At 45.5% G+C, this 19,746-nt stretch overlaps 1 long non-coding RNA gene across 1 annotated transcript in view; it reads left to right on the top strand.

The window, feature by feature from the left end:
• The first annotated feature begins 1,097 nt into the window (after nt 1-1,097).
• LOC129672606 (uncharacterized) overlaps nt 1,098-19,746 on the top strand; it is a 44,211-nt gene continuing 25,562 nt past the window's right edge. Inside the window, exon 1 of the long non-coding RNA XR_008719518.1 lies at nt 1,098-1,163. This is a non-coding gene — a long non-coding RNA (uncharacterized LOC129672606). The remainder of the gene's footprint in view (nt 1,164-19,746) is intronic.

Below are 19,746 nucleotides of genomic sequence, written 5' to 3'. Positions count from 1 at the left end.
CAAGCAGACATCTTTTTTTAAAGGGCTATTTCTGCTGAGCCTCCTCATGTATATTTTCCCCACCAGAATCATGGGACTTTGAAGCAAAAAGACTACACTGAATGCTCACATGGAATCTCCCTTTGCATCTCACTCCCCACCTCCAGTGATCACAGAGCTGAAGCACCCTCCAGGCCATGCTGAGACTCTGTCACCATCTGCCTATTGACAGATTAGTGACAGGCCTGGAGGCTGGACGGCACCACCTCTCTGCGGAGGAGCAGCATGCTGCAGGCAGACACTCAGTGCTGGTGATGGTCCCTTCCAGGGTCCATGGTCTTGTCAGTAGCTTCAGAACTATGAAGTTCTATGCCAGTGAGTGTGTAGACATCAGCAGTTGCCTGGCCTGGTGGCCTTGAGCTCTTCTTGTTTTTCTAGTGATATAAACACCCACTACTCTTTGTAAAATCCCTCTCTGTCTGAACCTGGATGGTGTCTGTTACATGCCTTAGACCCTTTGTGTCCATTTCATGGATAAAGCTCACAGAACTATAGTGACTTACTTGCCCAAGGTCCACCTTAACTTAAAAGGCAGTGTTGATGCCAAAGTCAACTTCCCCTCTCCAGACGAGTTCTTCCATGACAGAATGAAAAGTAGCTGTCTCCTTAGGTCTCCCTGTTCTCCTCAGCCCAGCTCAGCACAAATACACGTGCAGCAACGCACACGTGCAGACATGTGATGTGGATATGTAATGTATAGATATGTGGGATAGCCACATGGGGGCCCTTGTGTGCTTTTTATTCTGTGGGTTCCAGAACTGAAGGATTTTTGTCCCTGGAACCACCAAGTACCTCCACTGCTGCCTCTGCACATCTATTAAAGATCTTTCAAAGGAACAAGCTTTCATTTCATGGGTGATTCAGAATCTCTGTTCGTAGGAAATTGAGGTTTTGCTGGGCATTTTCCCACTTGAGACACGGTCAGAGCTCACCATAAAAGCACATAAAGACAATGTAAGTCAGCTGCTAGGAACTGCAGACAAAGAAGCTGAACCAATGAGAGAGGCCTCTGCGGGGGGTGGGGGGCACAGCTATGGTCTGTGTTTCCCTGGGATGTCGGGAGCCACTCCCGCCATTACAAGATGGCGCCGGTTTCCTGCTTCCTGGTTCTTCTTGCCAGCATTGTTTTGCGATCTGCGCATGCGCCGCCTTATGCTAATGTAGGCTTGTGTGGTCCTCCATTTGGAGACCACATGCTAATTGGGTTTTGTGTGGAGCACCAATTACAGACGAACAAGTCACCCTGCTGGCTACTTAAGCAGAACGCACACAGGGTTCGGGGTCCTTCTCCATCTGCTGTTAAGAGCCTCACAATAAAGTTGCTGCTGGACAAATCCGTTGTTGCTGCGTCGTCCTTATCGGCGAGGGCTGCGCGCGACACTGGGAGAGCTGTTTATAGCCTGTCACCTGAGGTTGAGGACAAACCCAGCAGGCAAAGGCCAGCGAGCAGGCTGGCTGCAGGGAGCTCTAGACTTTGGGTTTCCCAGCTGGAAGTATCCTGAAGTTGTGTCCAGGCCTTCACTGTGAGCAGTGTTCCTTTTTGAAAATGAAAACTCCAGACTATCCTCAAGACATGGGAAGTGGCCTGGCCTGGCACAGTAAAATGATGTGATTATTAATTTTGTCAGCTTGAATTTAGAAACGCCTCAGGGGCTAAAGAGATGTCTCATGGCTGTGCTTGCAGGACCGGTTTGATGCCCAGCACCCATATAATGGTTCTGTCTGTAATTCCAGTTCCAAGTGACCAGATGCCTTCTTCTGACCCTTAAGAGAACCAGGTGTGCATATGACGCACATACATACATGCAGGCAAAACATACATACACATAAAAACAGTAAATAAATCTTTTTAAAAATATTTAAGAAACATCTTAAATATTTAAGAGACCTTAATGAGCCATACCTTCATTATGTATATGGGGGTATTTCCAGAGAGTTTAACATTAAGGAGGGAAGACTGACCCAGAATTCCGGTGACTTTTTTCCACCAGCTGGGGTCCTGGCCTGAATTTGAAAAAAGACAAAGTAAGAAAGAAAAGGATAAAGCCACCTGAGTATCTGAACACCTTTCTCTGCTTCCTGATCTATGTGATGCGAACACATTCCCACTGCCTTAGCTTCAAGCCACGTCTGCCACCAATCCTTCTCTGTTTGCCAGGATGGACTGTATCCCCGGAGCCATAAGCCAAACGTTCCCCCGCTCAAGTTGCATCACGTTCAATGAACAATGAGAAAAGTAGTGCCAAGGGTGTGTGACAAATGAAGACAGAAGTCCATTCTCTGGGGGACACTGTGTTTGGCCTTCAGTGAGGAGCTGGTTACTCTCGCTCTTCCACATCTCCCTTTCTGAATCCAACATGGTGATTTATGAGACGTAGCCTGGCCTGCTTTGAGAAGATTCTCCAGCCCTACCAGGCCCTGTGCTGGGCCAGCACAGGTGCCTCTCAGCCCACAGATGCTTCCATCCAGTCTTTCCCCAGGCCTTGGAGTCGGGGGTAGCACGTATATGGTGTGTGTGGAGTGGAGCATGCAGTGTGGTGGAGTGGGGTGTCTTAGTGGTTTGGGGCGTGTGGGAGGGTGTAAATGGAGTGTGTGGTGTGATGGAGTGTGTGGTTTGTGAGCTGTGTACATGTGAATCTGTCAATTGACCTTATTGGTAAAATCATCCTTTGTTCTGAGGCTGTCCCCTTCCTTAGCATAGTCCCTTTACCTGGTGAAATATCTTTTTCTTTATAAATTACTAATAATAATTAGGTTGCTTTTGTTTCAAAATAGGAGTTTTTCTTGTTTTTTCTGTTTGTTCTCCCTGACAGGAGTCAGCTTGGTGATTTCAGTCAGGGAGGTTTTGGATTTCCTGGTGTTTGCAGTGTACATGCCAACCATGCACGCATACAAACGCACGCTTACAGAACAGATTCTCAAGGCAGGCAAGGTCATCCCCTCCCCCTCTGCTTTCCACACGGGCGCCCGCCTCCATGGAGTAGCTGGGACTCTGAGGCTAAGGACTGGATTACTGATTGACCTTAGAATGTCGGTCACAGATGCTTAATTAAGACAGCTGCAGGAAAGGGAGGGGGTCCCACCTTCCTGCCTCCTTTATCACATCCTGTAGATATAAATCCACACTTTTGGCATTAGTCTCTGTCCCAAGGAAGCACATCAGACTATTTTACAAGGCTATCAAAGTGTCCATCCCAAAGTCAAGCTGGCTCGTCCGCCTGAAAACTCCCAGGTGAGACACACCTTGACCCAGCAAAAATCTCTCTCTCTTGCTCATCAAGCTTGGGTCATGGCAGACCCTGCCAATGGCAACTAAGAGCAACATTAGATGTCAGCTCCTCACCCTTCTTTTCTCGTTTCTCAACTCAAGCTGTCACCAAGAGGAAAAGAGTGTGACAACTTAGAAATAGAATGGGCTGAAATTCTGAGGCTTGTGGATCCCTAGACACTGTTTGATTCTCTTTCTCCAGGTTTGTTTTAGACTTTCCCACCAGAACATCACCAAAACCCTCCAAGAGTGGGACAGTTCAGACACTGGAGAAAAGGCCCCCAGGACCCTGCAATTCAAGCTCACAGAGAGTCTGGGAACAGGATGAGGAGGTCCCTAGAATCATGTTCTACAAATTTAACAAGGAGTGAGGATAACAGAAGGGGATCCCCAAACCTCTGTACTTCAGATTTATCATAAGGATGTAGATTAAGAGGAAGAAATTGCAATGACTGTCCTGGCTAGTTTTATGTCAACTTGACACAAACTAGAGTTATCTGAGAGGAGGGAACCTCAATTGAGAAAATCCACAGGTGGTGGTACATGCCTGTAATCCCAGCACTCAGGGAGGCAGAGGCAGGCAGATCTCTGTGAGTTTGAGGCCAGCCTGGTCTACAACGAATCCAGGACAGCCAAAGCTACACAGAGAAACGCTATCTCAAGAAAAAAAAAAAGAGCCAGCTATAGGCACGGCTGTAGGACATCATTTTCTAAACTAGTGATTGATGCAGGAGGGGACAACCCACCGTGGTTCTGGCCATCCCTTGGCTGATTGGCCTGGGCTGAGGAAGCCATGAGGAGCCAACCAGCCAATAGCACCCCACCCCACAGCTTCTGCATCATCTCCTGCCTCCTGGCTCCTGCACTGTTTGGGTTTCCATCCTAATTTCCTTTGATGAGCAGTTATATGGAAGTGTAAACCAAGTCCTTCCTCCCCAGCTTGCTTTGGTCACAGTCTTTCATCAAAATAATAGTAACCCTAACTAAGCTATAAACTCAGGCTGTAAGTTCACTGGGAGAGTTGAGGCAGGAGACAGGAGTTCCCAAGACTCCACTCTAAGTTCCCTGGAAGGGTGAAGACAGGAGGAGAGTGTCCTCAGGACACCAGGCTGCCAGTTTGCCATAGAGCAGCAGACAAAAGAAAGTTTTTCCACAGAGCTTGGGTTCTAAGACATACACAGTGAACGTCACAGGACACCCCTCGGGAGACCTCAGCCTCAGCTATAAGCCTCTATCATGGTCTCCTAGGATAACACCCAATTATGAATTGCTGCCCATCTTCCACATACTTATCTTCCCTTCTTCTTCAGATCTCAGGATTCCCAAGCAAATCTTGAGGGGTCCACATGCCTTATGTAGGCTCCATTTTGCCATATACTTCCAGTTGTCATTGTTATTACAGCCTTCTTAGCCAGAACTCAGGACCATCCCTCTCTCCAGCTGCCTGGCCTCATTGTCTATCAAACAAGGAAACAAGGGAAAACCCATACAGAGATAACTCCCCCTCCCTCTGCTCTGGGCCAGAGCCACAAACCCTTTTGTTCATCACAGTGTTTTTCCTCTATCACTTGCATTCTGCCAGACCAAAGCCAAACTTGATTTGAGTTGCCATAGCAATTCAACCATGATCACTTAAGCCTTAACTGTAGTGCTTTGGGACTAGGGTCTGTGCTCTTCAGTCTTTGCCAAGGCACACCCTTGAGGCTGGTAAATATGTTGGGCACAGACATGTCATGGGCAGAGGAGTCTTTGCTCTGTTGGGAACTTCTAGTTTTTCCTGCAATATGGAACTGGAGTAAATAAACAAGAAATTTTATATTTCTCAAAGCTTCCTATTTTTCTCTGGTGCTCACTCAGCCCAACTCACATGTTTCTCTACCCTGAACTCCACCAGTGGCAGATAGGACCGGAGAGCAGGAAAGTAGCCCATCATTGGTTTCCCTGACTGCAAGACACCATCAGTTCTCAGCCATGTGAGCTGTTTTGTCTGCAAATTGACTTTATGAGCCTCTGTGACAGTCACTTAGAACTGCCTTTTTCTGTTGGGGTAGAGCCCTTTCCTGGTGTCGGTCATCTGGCTGGTCATCTCTTCAGTGCCGCCTACTCCTTTGCCTTGCCCCTGAGCTATCTTCCGCTTAACTGTAATTCCAGATGTTCAGATGTACTTCTGTCCTCTGAGCCTTTGCACATGCCATTCCCTGGCTAAGTTGCTCATTCCCTACTCTAGCTAAATCTTACAAGTTCCAGCTTAGACCTCACTTACTGAGGAAGCCTTCCCTGACAGCCACTGTCAGTCATGCTGGATGCTCTTGCACCTTCTCTCCCTCCCTGTCCCTCCTTTCTGAGGCTGTATCAAGTACTTTTACCCTGGGGATCTAGGGTTACCTCTGCACCAAGGCCAGGTCCTTAAGGCAGACTGGCTTTGTTTTTCTCTCTTCAGACAAAGTGTGTGTGTGTGTGTGTGTGTGTGTGTGTGTGTGTGTGTGTGTGTGTCTGTAAGAAGTGAGTAAAGAAATGAAGCCAGGAGTGGTGTCTGCATGGGCTGCTATGAGCAGAGCATTTCAGCTACAGAAATCTCATCAAGAACCTGAATGGTACTGCTCCAGTTGCATCAGCTTGCAGGATCGCAGTTAAAGCCTCAAAACTGAAAACAATAGGCACAAGGTAGCTCTACATTCTTCATGGAAATTCCAGAAACACAAGAAAGCCCTGCCTCAACTACAGGTCAAAAGGCCATTTAACGTAATTTGTATCAATAGAAATAAAGAGAGAAGCCAAGGCCATGCTCAGGGACATTGCTGTGGGCCTGTGTTGGAGTTTAGCTCCTTCCCTCCCTGTGCCTGGGGAGGAACAGGATGCCTGGCTACATCTCAGGCAAGAGAGATGGGTCATCAGTTAAGAGCACTTTCTGCTCTTCCAGAGGATACATACTGGGTTTCCAGCAGTCACGTGGAGGCTCACAACTGTCTGTAACTCTAATTCCAGGGGCTCTGACACCCTCCTCTCCCCTCCAATGGTACCAGTCACATATGTGGTCCACAGACTTGCTCACAAGCAGAACAGCTATACACATAAAAATAAAAAATAAAAATAAAAAAAAACACATACATATACTGCTAACTCTCCTTGTATAGAAAGAGCCTGTACTCTGGTATTTATGAGTCAAACATTAAAATTACAGTGAATGGTCCACCAGATACATAGAAAACTATATAAGATGTAAAATCTATTTCCATTTCTCCTCTTGAGTGCCTTGAGCTAGGCATGCAGTGTGTATCGAGGAGTTTTATAGAAATGCATGTCTCAAACCCCCCCTTTACTGCCCATGCTTTTTTGTGATGTGCTCTATAGGAAATCCAGCTGTCTCATCCACTAGCACTTGCACTTTACTATAGAAGGCTTCTCTTTCCCCATTGGCACCTAAACCGATGCCGTTCCAAGTATCTCTTAGCATATTTATATTTTAGAATCAAGGCCAAGAGGTATTATACAACTTCTAAAACATATTAATGCTTATCACCTTAATTTGAGAACAACCAAGCTCCAATTCATTAAGTGTTTTGTCCATATGCTATATAGCATAAATGATGTTGTGAAAAACTTTTATATATGTATATTTTCCTGTTGCTGAATGTTGGTAACTGATCAAAGCATTTGGTAAAGTTTCAAGCAATTCAACCAGTTTATTAATAAATTATATGATCTCATCTAGTAATACTATAACATAAATAGATACCTATATAAACCTATGTAAGTTTAGCATACATCCCCAAATAATCTACCCATTGAAATGTTTGATAACGTAATTAATAAGAACACTTATAATCAAAGTAAATTTTGGATTATGAAAAAAAAAATAAAAGCAAATAAATCTCTCAAAAGAAATATCAGTAAAGTGAGAAAGATGCTGTTAGAAACACACTTGCAGGTTAAGAGTGTCTCAAGAAGGCCTGTGCCTCAGAGTCTGTAACATCTTTCCCCATGTGGGCAGCGAGAAGCAGCTTCTACAGCAGCACGAACAAGGCTCCTGACCCTGAAATAGCAGCTCTCACCCAGCACTCTAAGAGGCCAAACCGTGCAGAGCTTAAGGAGAAGTAGACCACTAAGCTGGATGCAGATGGCATGACCAGATTGATTTGGTCCACATTTAATTAGCCTTCACACCCTCTACGAGACCTCAGTTTGCAATGTCAGCAGGGAGTAGCCTAAGAAACTCATCCCTGGTTCCTCTGTGTCCCTCTCCATCCAAACTGCCGAATAGATAAAATACATTAGGGAAGAAGGATCTATGAATCACCTAAGGCTGGAGGAATTAGGGGAATAGGAGTCTAATCACCAGAAAATTCTTGCCATGGTTGGGGGATGAATGTGTCAGCCTCTGCAAAGCCCTAGGAGGTTCTCCTTCCCTTCATCCAAATGTTATTTTGACATTTGATGAGGATGCAGAGTCTAAGTGAGGCACCTAAATGCTAAGTCACCATTGAGGTTGCTTCCAGAAGACCAGAGATGATCCAAATTGATGCAGCATCAGGCTAGGACGCAATTTCCATTCTTCATCCAAACATTTACTTTGGCATCTTGAAGGCATGGTGTGTACTTAGATTCAAAACTGGTCCAACCCAGCCAACACACATGGTACCAGTGCCACTTGGCTTTGGACAAGAACCCAACTCACAGTTATCCACTTGATATCATATTTTGCCCTGGCCAGAAGACCCCAGTAGCCTCTATCACAAGCCCAATCCAAGAATAAAAAATTAATTTCTTTCTGGGTTTTTTTCTATTATTATTATTATTATTATTATTATCATCATCATCATCATCATCATCATCATCATCATCATCATTTATTACAATTTATTTAATTTGTATCCTGGCTGTGGCCTCCTCCGTCTCCTCCCAATACCACCCTCCCTCCCTCTTCTCCACCCATGCCCCTCTCCAAGTCCACTAATAGTGGAGGTCCTCCCCCTCTTCTATCTGACCCTAGCCTATCAGGTCTCATCAGGACTGGTTGCGTTGTCTTCCTCTGTGGCCTGGTAAGGCTGCTCCCCTCTCAGGGGGAGGTGATCAAAGACCAGCCACTGAGTTCATGTCAGAGACAGCCCCTGCTCCCCTTAGTAGGGAACCCCACTTGGAGACTGAGTCTATGGGCTACATCTGTGCAGGGGTTTTAGGTCCTCTCCATGCATGGTCCTTGGTTGGGGTATCATTCTCTTCAGGGCCCCCAGGGCTCAGTATTTTTTGGCTCTGTTGGTCTCCTTTTTTAATGTGATCTACTTTCTTCTCTTCCCTTTCCCCCACCTCCAGTATCTTTGGTCTAAATATTTATGACGTCATGGCCCATTAACATTCCCCTCAGGACATCTTTAATAAACATGCTGGGGGGAGCAGCAGCTTGAATATTAAACATTAAGTTTATAAGACACATAATCCTCCTAATTAAGTTAAGTTTAGTCTTGTGCATTCAATTAGGGAAAGAGAGGGAGGTACCTGCTGGAATTGCTAGGGAGCCAGTGCAGAGCTTGGCCACCTTTTAAATTGCAGCAGTCACCTCCTCTGATCTTCAAGACACACATCCTGTCAGAGTCTCTGGGACCAATACCAGAAGCCAGGGAGGACAGAAAAAAGATTTTTTTCATCCAGCCTTATGTTCCTTTCCATGAACACAGGCCAGACTTCACAAAGCAGCCCAGCCAGAGAGTGAGATTCCTCCAACAGCTCAAGCTATCTTAGACCTGGCAAATTCCTACCCCAGGACAAGCCATCTCTTCACAGAGCTCCTGTCCACACTCTCTGTCCCCACTTATTCCTACCCTGAGTCCTTGAAGTTCTAGGTCACAGCATTTTATGATGAAACCAGCCTGAAGCATTCCAGTGATTTCAGGTCTTCTTCCTGACCTGTTTAAGTTGACTTTCAGGAAATACCCCTTAGGTAGTATCCTAATTGAACCCTGGAATAGCCTTATCACCTACTCTTTTCCCTAGAAAGAGTCATGTCACTCTGTGTCACCTCATCTATTGCTGGGTCCAACTACTTGCTAGTCATCTTTCCAATCAGCATGAAACATCCAGACAGAGCAGGCCATGCCCTGTGAGGGTTAGCTGTCCACAGGCTGCTTCCAAGGTACCTAAGAGGATGACTAGTTACTTCCCACCTGAAGACCTCTGACCTCTTTCCCTCAATCAAGAGCTAGGAAAAAGCGCAGATGTAGCCAGCAAGTGTCCCAAAGAGGGGGCTGTCCCAAAGAAGCAGCTAGAGCCCACTCAGCCTCCTGATAGCAGGAAAAGTGCAAATGGGGCCAACTCCCACCTGCAGATGCCTCCATTTTTGTTGTCTAAGATAGAGCAGGTGGAAATAGCTGCTAACCTTTGTAGAGACCAGGCACCCTCGCCTGTAAGCCCCAGGAAAGAGTACACATAAAACTAAAAAGAGCCATGGCCAGGCTCCAACATTCCTTGTCTCCTACCTCCTTTCACAAACCTGAAAGGTCTGAACTCTGCTGAATGCAGACATTAGTCCACATACCCACATTCCTACCATCCCTCCCAAACAGCCATCTTCTAAGGGCAAACTAGCTGCTGGATGTCACCTCCAGACCTGGCAAGGGCTGGTCAGCACTTGGGAAGGTATCTTTGTTACATCAAATGTAAGGAACAGATAGGCAGTGCCCTGTTGAGAAGGAGGCAGCGTGAGGAAGCTGGAGAAAGGGGGTCCTGGCTGATGTAGGGTTCTAAGGGCTGTCTTGACAAGAAGGTGTGTGCAGAATGGAGGGAGCAGAAGGCTTCTATGTGGAGGAAGAACTGAGTGGAGTCCACTGGGGGGGCAGAGTTTGTAGGAGAGACAAAGGGTATGTGACATTGATGTCATAGGCAAAACCTTCAGCACCATCAGTGTAGCTGAGGTGCCGGGAGTAAAGAAATGCTCTGCACTGGAAAGTGTTACCAGGCAGAGAAGCCAGAGTCGGGTCCATGTAGAGTCTTCCAGTGCTTCAGTCACAACAGGAAGGAATACGGACTTTGCCTGGAGACCCCCCTCCTCCTGCCCTCCTGTGACCATGCTGGCCCAGGTGAGGCTTTTGGGCAATCCAAGGGACATGGCTATCTGCACGCACCAGCCAGTTTGCACCAGCAAGCAAGAGCTAAGAGCCAAAGGCCTCTGGCCTTTCTGGGAAAAAGAAAACGATAAAAATGTCTTGAATTCTAAATGGGAAAAAAAAAACATAACAACAACAACAAAAGTGAGATGATCAGAAAACAGAGGAAAGAGGTAGGGTTTCTGCTCCTAAGAGGTGGAATCTAGGCTGTCCTTGCCAGTCACAGCCAGGCAGGGCAGTGCTCCAGAGATAAGAATAAGACACAATAAGTAGTGGAGTAGGGGAACCTCTGCCTGGATTTGGGCTTGAAGCTGGTGAACGGCAGAGGAAACAGCCAGTTCTCAGGGCAGCAGAGGAAGCAAGCCTGGTCCGGTCTAGGATCGGACTGCCTGTGGGAAGGTGGAATGACTTTTTACCCTCACAGAGCTGAGGTTCTGTGCCACAAGACACACCACACAAGAATGATGCCTCCTTGCATTTGCAGAAAGCTTGTAGGTGTGGCCTGCATAGATTCATGGCTGCAATGTTGTGTAAGTGTGAATAAAAAACTTGGAAAGAGACACATGCAGTGTTGACCATTGTTGTCACCTGGCCATGGATTCATGGAGGACCAGGTGACGTTCAGTTTTGAAGCAGGGCTTCGCAATGTAGCCCAGCTTGGTCCGAGAGTCACTGTATTGTTCAGGGTGATTTTGAACTAAGAATAACCCTCTTCTTTCAGCCTCCTATGTGCTGAGACTGTCAGCCTAAGCCATCATCTTTAGCTTGATTTTCTACTTAACATCATATGTACCTTTCCCATCAGTACTTCCCATTAATTATCTTAGTATTATGTTTGTGTGTGTGTGTGCGCGTGCGTGCTTGCATGGAGATCAAGACAATTTGCAGCCATTGGTTCTCTCCTACCATGTGGGTCCCAGTGATCGTGCTCAGGGTGTCAGGCTTGGCAGTGCCCTTACCCTCTGAGCCATCTTGCTGGCACTAACTTAATATTCTTTAGAGTCTTTGGGTTTGGAGCTCCCGGTGAATATAAAGTGAGCAGTGAGGAAGCATTCTATCAATAGCTTTCTCACAAGAGAGCAAGAAAGGGCAACCACAGACTGCAACTGCAAGGTGTAGCCCCGGACAGACTCGGGAGATAGACAGCTGATAAGTAGAGCTGGGTCTGCAGGTCAGTGCCAGTGGAACCACGCCCAGCTCTCCATAGCTGGAGATTACAGGTAAAAACACCACCAAGGAAGCCAGCCTCTGCCAATGCCAGGAAGAGCCCAAGAGGACACAGAAGCAAAGTAGCAATCTTAAAAAATCCTGCTTGACAAGAGGACCCTCTGTCTAAAAGAGTGATAAATAGATGGACAGGGTAGTGTCAGATAAAAGGACTTGCGTGGAATAGTAGGCTGAAACTGGGCCTCATGGAAATAGGCAGAAAATCTTGGGCAGGAAAGAGAATAGGTGGATGGGCAGGCCTGGCATAGAGCTGAGCCTTTCCCCAGAATCATCCTTCAGGGATAAGCTGATGGGAGCCTGCTGGTTGGGGAGCTAGTGAAGACTCACACATCTTCCAGCTCTTGCTCTGAGCCTCTGGCTTGGCATCCACTGTGCTTCCTAATACTCTCAGGGAAGTGGATTTTAGATTTTTGAGCAGGAAAAGACTAGGGTAACAGGATTACAACACTTTCTGCATTTTCAACAGACACAGACACGCTGAGGGGAGGAGAGCACCCCAGAGGCCGTTTGTGTGAGCTGCCTCTGGTCTCCTAAGGCGATGTCACAGGGCATACGAACTGCCAAAGCTACAGCCTCACCTTCCTGAGGAGCTCCTGGCTCCCTAATCTCCCAGCTCACAATAAAGAGCTCCAAGTAAAATGTATGTAGAGGGGAAGGGGCAGTGTTAGAACCCCCACTGGCCATCCATTCCCAGCTGCCACCCCAGGCTGGCTTGCCTGGGACCTGTGGAATCAGGTAGAAAAGTTTGTCTTCACTACCTTCACTACCACAGACCCCATGAGCGATGAAGTTTCTGTGTTCATTTATTCTAAGGTTTTTATAGAGTCACTAATTACAGGCCACAATGCAGACAAGGCCATTCTCCTCACTGAGCTTATGTTCTTGATGAGAAACAAACAAATAAGGGTAGCGGAGGGCAATAACAAATAGACTTTTATCTTCTGTACCCATTAAATTTAAAGTTTTCCCAGAATCGGTTCTATTTATTTATTTATTTATTTATTTAGTCATTCATTCATTCATTTACATCCCAATTGTAGCCTCCTCTCCTCCCTCTTTCCCACCTTCCTTCTTTCTTCCCTGTATCCCCTTCCCCATTAGAAAAGGGGGCGCCATCCCCACTACCCATCCCAGCACATCAAGTCATATCAAGACTGTAATCCTCTACAGTGATGGCCTGGCAGGCAGCCCCTCCAGGTGTTCAAAAAGTAGTGATCAAAAAGCATGCAAGAGAGTCCTTGTCAGAGACAGGCCGCACTTGCCTTACTAGGGGATCCACATGAAGACCAAGCTGCCCATTGTGTACATCTGTCCAGACTCAGTTTTTAAGAGCTCTTCTCATCCAGGTGGGGTGTCACACGCCTGTAATCCCAGCACTCAGGGAGACTGAGGCCAGCCTGGTCTACAAAGAGAGTCCAGGATGGCCAATGCTACACAGAAACACTCTGTCTCAAAGAACCAAAATTAATTAATTAGTTAATTAATTAATTAATTGATTGATTAAAATAAGAAGGGTTGCTAGTTCTTGATGAAGGATGGCATGGTGATGACTGTGTGAGTTAGCTAAGCACACTGTGGCTGCCATCAAGAAGCAGAAATGAATGCTAATGCTCAATTCACGTTTTGGTTTTCCCTTTTTAGTCAGTCCAGGACTCTATGCACTGGTTCCACCCACATTTGTGGCGGTGCTTCCCTCTGTAGTTAAACTTCTCTAGAAGTGGCCACACAGATATGTTCAAATGTGTGTTTCCTAGGTGGCTCTGGATCCAGTCAAGCTGAGAATGAAGGTTAATTATCACATCTGCCACGTTTGCTCTCCATACCTACACCCAATCACCTTCAGTTGCCCAGGCCCAAAGCCTTAAAGTCATTTTTGATTACTCTCTTTTTCTCGTATCCCATACCCAAGCCCTTAACTAATTCCACTCACTCCACCTTCAGAATAACGCACAGTGCAGCCACGTGCCTTCACCCATGGGATTATAAGCAGATATGCCACCTTCCCTGCGCACCTGGATCGTTGTCATGGCCTCATAGATTATAGCCTTCAATAGTTATCACTTCACCAGCCAGGAGGATTATAAAGGTGGCTATCAAGGCTCAACATTTGCAGGCACAGACAGTCCCTTGCAGACGACCAAACAGGAAGTGTTAGGAACACAACATAAAATCTACCTCAAGGGGTGGAATAGGTCCTGGAGAAAGTGCGCTTGGTCTAAGGACCTGTAGCTCACAAGAAAAGGCTCTGTCCAGAGGAAGGTGCTGGACAGTGGTAGTGGAACTTTCTTTGGAAGAAGTCCGTGTAGTATTCCAGTGGAAGATGGTCCAGCAATTGGCACTCACCCTAGTGAAGCATCATCCGGATGAAAGGGCAGTCTAACCACCCTCCCTAAGAAAGTACTCAGGTCTCTTTGGGTTGAGAGAAACCAAGACTGCTTCTGCCTCTCTTCTTCAGCCTCAGGTACCAACAATCAACACAGAAACCAAAGGCCACAGGACAAGGAGGTTGGACATAAGCTATAAGATATGAGATGTGCTGGTCAGTGGTAGTACATGCTTCTAATCCCAGCACTTGGGAGGCAGAAGCAGGCAGATCTCTATAAGTTTGAGGCCAGCTTGATCTACAGAGTTCCAGGACAGCCAGGGCTGCACATAGAAATCCTGTCTTGAAAAAACAAAAACAAACAAACAAAAAGGATGTGAGATGTAAGAATACATAGAAAACTGACCCCTGACACTTATCTTTTGGACCCAACACTTCACCCTATGGCCCGTTCCCTAGGAAAGCTAAACAAGAACCTCATGGGATCTATGGAAAGGAAAGCGTAAGCCTGGCTGGTGGAGGACTGCCAGCCCACATGTAGCCTAGCTTAAGTTACTAAGACCTGAGCTTCCATTAGGGCCAAATCTCCATTCCAGTAAGAAATGGGAATGTGTGTGGGTTGTATAGTTAATAAGCCTCTCCACACAAAGTCTGGCAGGAAGTACATGGACTGGTGTTCTGGCTAGCTTCTCTCTGGAGTTACAGAAACATTTGCAGTAGAAAGCATGGCATATGTTGGCCTGACTATCTAATTATAAAGCTAAGTGATAAAGAATAGGCTTGTGGTTTTCCAGTGTCTGAAAGTCAACACCACATCCATTTGCACTGGCTTAAACATTCCTCTAGGTCCTCAAGTGCAAAACACATAAACAGTACAAACTACATCTTCCAGAAAAGAATTTGTCTCTGAGTTAGAAGTGGCTATCTCATACCTGTGCCCCACATCATACCCAGACAAATCCTGACTCATTTATTCACCAGCTATGGATCCACTACCTCCTCTGAACACCTTCGCATCATTGTCCACTTGCTGCTCTGGGATTGCCTGGAACCCCTGTGCACAGACAGCATCATCTCATGTATAAAGTGCCCAAAAGTCCTCCCAGAACAATTTGAGAGAAGAGTGAGCAGTGGCTACTGACTGTTTTCTGCGGAACCCCCCCACACACACACACACACAAAAGCTCCCACTGTGTTGGGAATGTCTGATGAACATCTGCTGTGGCAATTCATCCATCATCTGTGAAAATGTATATGGGAAACCCCAGGATGCACTCACACTTTGCCTGGCAAACTATGGCTACAAGAAAACAATAAGTTACTTGGGTACCCTTTTTCCAATGCTTGGCACACTCAAACAGGCCTTCCTTTTGAGCACACACTCTCCTAAAGGCATCTGGGGTGATTTGCCCTATAATGAACTACACCTAAAATGCACATATATTTGTGTATGTGTGTTCATACATGTAGAAACACTAGGAGCAGAGTACTGTTACTCTGTGCTACCCATCTTCCAAAAAAATTATGAAATAAAAGTTGCTGGATGTGGAATTGAACAACAACAAAAGTCACCAAAATGGGAGAAAACAGAATTTCTAGGCATCTGAGTTTTATCTTGGGTGCCAACATTAGTTTGGAGGTGGGAAACTCAGGAGAAACTTTCCGGATATCAAAAGCACTCTAATAGGACATCTGCTTGAGAAGAATTGCCATATTGTTTTGCCTGAGACAATGTCTCATGCATCTGAGCTGAGCTTAAATTCCTGATGTAGCTCTACCTCCTAAGTTCTGGACTTCCAGATATGCAATATCAGCATGGGGGTAGGGGAAGCAATCTTTAGAAATGCTTTGTTTGTGTTTAGGAGTGATGGCCTGGAAGAACAGCAACACAAGTTTTCTAGATTATTTATTTCTTCTCTTCACATGACTATTAGTATTTTATATCTACACATGCAAAACCACAATGGCAGGTATGCTAAGACCTTGGTCTTTGTTATTTTTAGTCTTGAAATATATCAGAACTTTTTGAAAAATATTCAGACTGGATATTGAACATCACATAGAATCTCCAAAAGTGGGGGAAACTATATGTAGCAGAAACAGCATCATATATTAAATTACAATGTTACTTAAGTGGTTGGGCTTTTTTGTGATGCAGGGGATTCTGCACAGTGCTTCAAGAATCAGCCCTCTACTGCTGAGCTATGTACCTAGCCCTAATCTATACTCTCAGACTTTTCACCAACATAATAGCTTATTGATTATTTGGGAATTTCACATTATGTATGTGAAATCACACTCACTTTCGAGTACTCCCAGGTCTGAACCCCCTCCACCCACTCTTGTGACCTCCCCCCTCAAAAAATAAAGAAGAAAAGAAAAAGAAGTCTATTTTGTGTTGCTCATTTAGTCACCAGAACATGGTCAATCTCCCAGTGGCCAGTCCCTTAAAGAAAATTGAGTCCTTCCCCAACCTCTACCCAGCCAGAAGCTACACTTCAGCATCCTTATCACAACTTTTAAGAGATCTCGTTGATGGCTTCCTGTCTAGGCTGTTACTTTAGGAGGGAGAAACAGGGAAATAGAGGTGGTCACAGAAGCCTATGTCCCTTTTTCTCAACTGTGAGTCTACAGTCATCTCTACCACCACAAAAGTAGCTTCTTTGCCCTTTACAGTCAACAGAAGCACAGACTGTGGACTCTACATGGTTTCTTGATATAGCACAGAACACAGACATCCACATAGTCTCGGCATCAGCACATGCCACAGACCTCAGCACGGTCTCCAGTGACAGAACAGATCACAGACATAAACGGCCCTCTACAACAGCGCAGACCATGGATACCAGCAGAGCCCCCAACAGCAGCAAAGGCCAAGGACATCAACATGGCCCCTGGGCAACACGGGCCATGGACACCCTGGCAACTGCCACCCATGAACATCATCATTACTGAAGGTGGTAACACAGACCACGATATCCACATGGCCTTTGGTGATAATATGGCACATGCATATCAACAGGGCCCCCAGCTTCAGTAGAACCATGGACCCAAATGCCCTTGGAGGAAGCACAGGCCATGGGCATCAACATGGCCTCAGGTGATTGCACAGGCTACTCACATCAACATGGCCTCCAGTGGCAACCTGGCCCATGGACACTAATATGGCCTCCTCTGGCAGCACACACTACAGACATCCACCTAGCTCCAGCAGTAGCATGGGCTTATGATATCCACATGGCCTCCAGGGGATGTCCAAGACAGCCCAGACTATGGACATCCACATGAACCTTGGCTTCAACACAGCCTATGGTAGCAGACTACGGATACCAACATGGCTTCCATGGGCAGCATGGCCTATAGAAGTCTTTCAAGAAGATCCAATCCATAAAATGAACTGATATTCATCACAGACATACTGTGGTGGCTCAGAACCAGGGCAATTATGTGGCTGGACAGTATGTTTGAGGGCTGAGTCTGCGCAAGCTGTTGCATACTTCCATCAGCCCTACTCAGCAATGACATGTTTTCATGTTCACCACAAACTTCTCTCATACCTGTCCCTGCTGTCAGGGACAATATGAAATGAAGTCAAAGCATATAATACATCTGAATGGAAAATATCATAAGGAAACTCACCACTTTGTACAATGAATAGAAACCTCTAAAGTAAAGAGCACACGGTTGACGCTGTAGCCATGAGGACCACTATTACACTGCATGATATGTACACTGCGATAAACACTCCAGTGTAAAAACCATGAATGTTTGCTTTAAAGCCTTCTCTTTTTAATTTATTTATTTTTTATATTAATCACAGGTTATTTACTTTGTATCCCAGCAGTAGCCCCCTCCCTCACTCCCTCCCAATACCACCCTCCCTCCCTCCCTCAACTTCTCCCTGCCCATTTCAAGTCCACTAATGGGGGAGGACCTCCTCCCCTTCTATCTGACCCTAGCTTATCAAATCTCTTCAGGCCTGGCTGCAATGTCCTCTTCTGTGGCCTAGCAAGGCTTAAAACCTTCTAATATTGAAGAAATTTTCCCTCTGTGTTGACTTTCCTTTTTGTAGATTGGACACTGGTTAGAATACGCCCAGTTGAGTCTCCATGACCACACAGAACAAAAGGAAAAGTAATGCCCCACAGTCCCTTGGCACCTTGTTGACCTTGGAGGGCATGGGCCAAAAGATTGTCTTTTTGATCATTTACCCACATTTGAATATTCCCCCGTTATGACTGTTGGATACCCAGAAGGTCAGTCGTATCTGCCTGGTACTTTTAAGTGCTGTGTAATGTTTAGATAAGGCTTGGTTAAGAACCAAGCATTTTTAAATAAGCCTCAAGTAGACACATTTTATTCTTTAAAGGCAGTATTTGTAAATGCTGCCAAAAACAGAACAATAGCTCAAGAGAACTCCATAGATATAAGTAAAAATTTAATATTAATGAATTGAGCTTTGACTGGAGAAATTCTAAGATAATATACCTCAAAAATCTTAAGATAATGCCTCAAAAATCTTGCATTTTACATATAACTTACTCAGACATTCATAACTCAGTTAGGATTTCCAGCTTTCTTCTCACTCTGGAAAAACATGCTCTTGAGAGCAGTTTTGGAGCAAAAGGAAAAAGGAGCAAGAGCTCAATGGCTGTAGGCTCCTGAGCCCATCACGAGTTTCTAATGGCCTTCGGTTTGAACATTTAAAGACTATCTTCTGTCTGGCTTCTTCCTGTATTTGACTTGTAATGACAATGCACTGTCTCTATCTTTCCCTCTGTCTCTTTCCAGGCACTAGTTAAGGATTTCCTTTCTTCCCTATATTTGGCAGGTATACAAATAAAACCACTTGTGTGGCTTTGGAGTCTTCCAGATAGGCCATCTGGCGAATATCACCCCTGCCATGCCAATGACCCCGCTGAGCTCTAAATGGCCAGATAGGTCATAATTTCAACTTCATATTGGCAGTTACAGAAAAGATAAGAACAGAGGCAGACATTGGTTAAGCATCTTAGGGTAAAAAGACCCCAAAGAAAAGCGACCAGCTTCTTTGTTGGCTAACAGCTCGAAATTCCTTGGTCCTGTCCCAGATGGAGAGATGTTGGAAGTATTTGGGGTTCTGATTTCTAAATAATTTTAGATATACCTCTTCATAGGGGAAACACAGTAGCGGAAATAGTCCATAAAGGGAAAACTCTGGGTCTAGAGAATAGAATCACAGACCTGGGCAGAGACCTAACATTTTAGTTGGGCATCAATTGTCACCTCTCCCAGAAAGGCAGGCTCACCTTAAGCCATGCTAGAGAGGTAGGCAGAATAACTATCCCTTTACTAAGACAAAACCAAAATTATAATAAAAGGGAATATCCTTCATATACACCATTTTATAAGTCTTGAACATATATGTATTATCAAAGGTATAATTGAGTCATCATAATAAAATGACTTTATACCAAAAATGTAGGAATAACCCAGCAACCCAAAATTAGTGAGTACAACTCAGAGCTGGCATATTGAATAATGTCAACAGGAACAGAAAAAGCCTGTAATAAAATTCAGTATCTAAGGTCACAGTGGGGCACTGAGGTGGCTTCCTGGGCAACAGTGCCTGCTGCCAAGCCTGATGAACTGAGTTCAGTCTCTAGGACCCTCATGTTGGAATAAGAGGACCTACTCTTGCAAGCTGTCCTCTGACCTCACCAGGAACACCATGATATGTGTGTCTACATACATGAGCACACAGACAGATAGATAGATAGATAGATAGATAGATAGATAGATAGATAGATAGA

This window comes from Psammomys obesus, unplaced genomic scaffold (assembly GCF_907164565.1).
Source record: "Psammomys obesus unplaced genomic scaffold, mPsaObe1.curated_primary_1811, whole genome shotgun sequence".
Lineage (NCBI taxonomy): Eukaryota > Metazoa > Chordata > Mammalia > Rodentia > Muridae > Psammomys > Psammomys obesus.
This window is presented reverse-complemented; position numbering and strand designations above follow the sequence as displayed.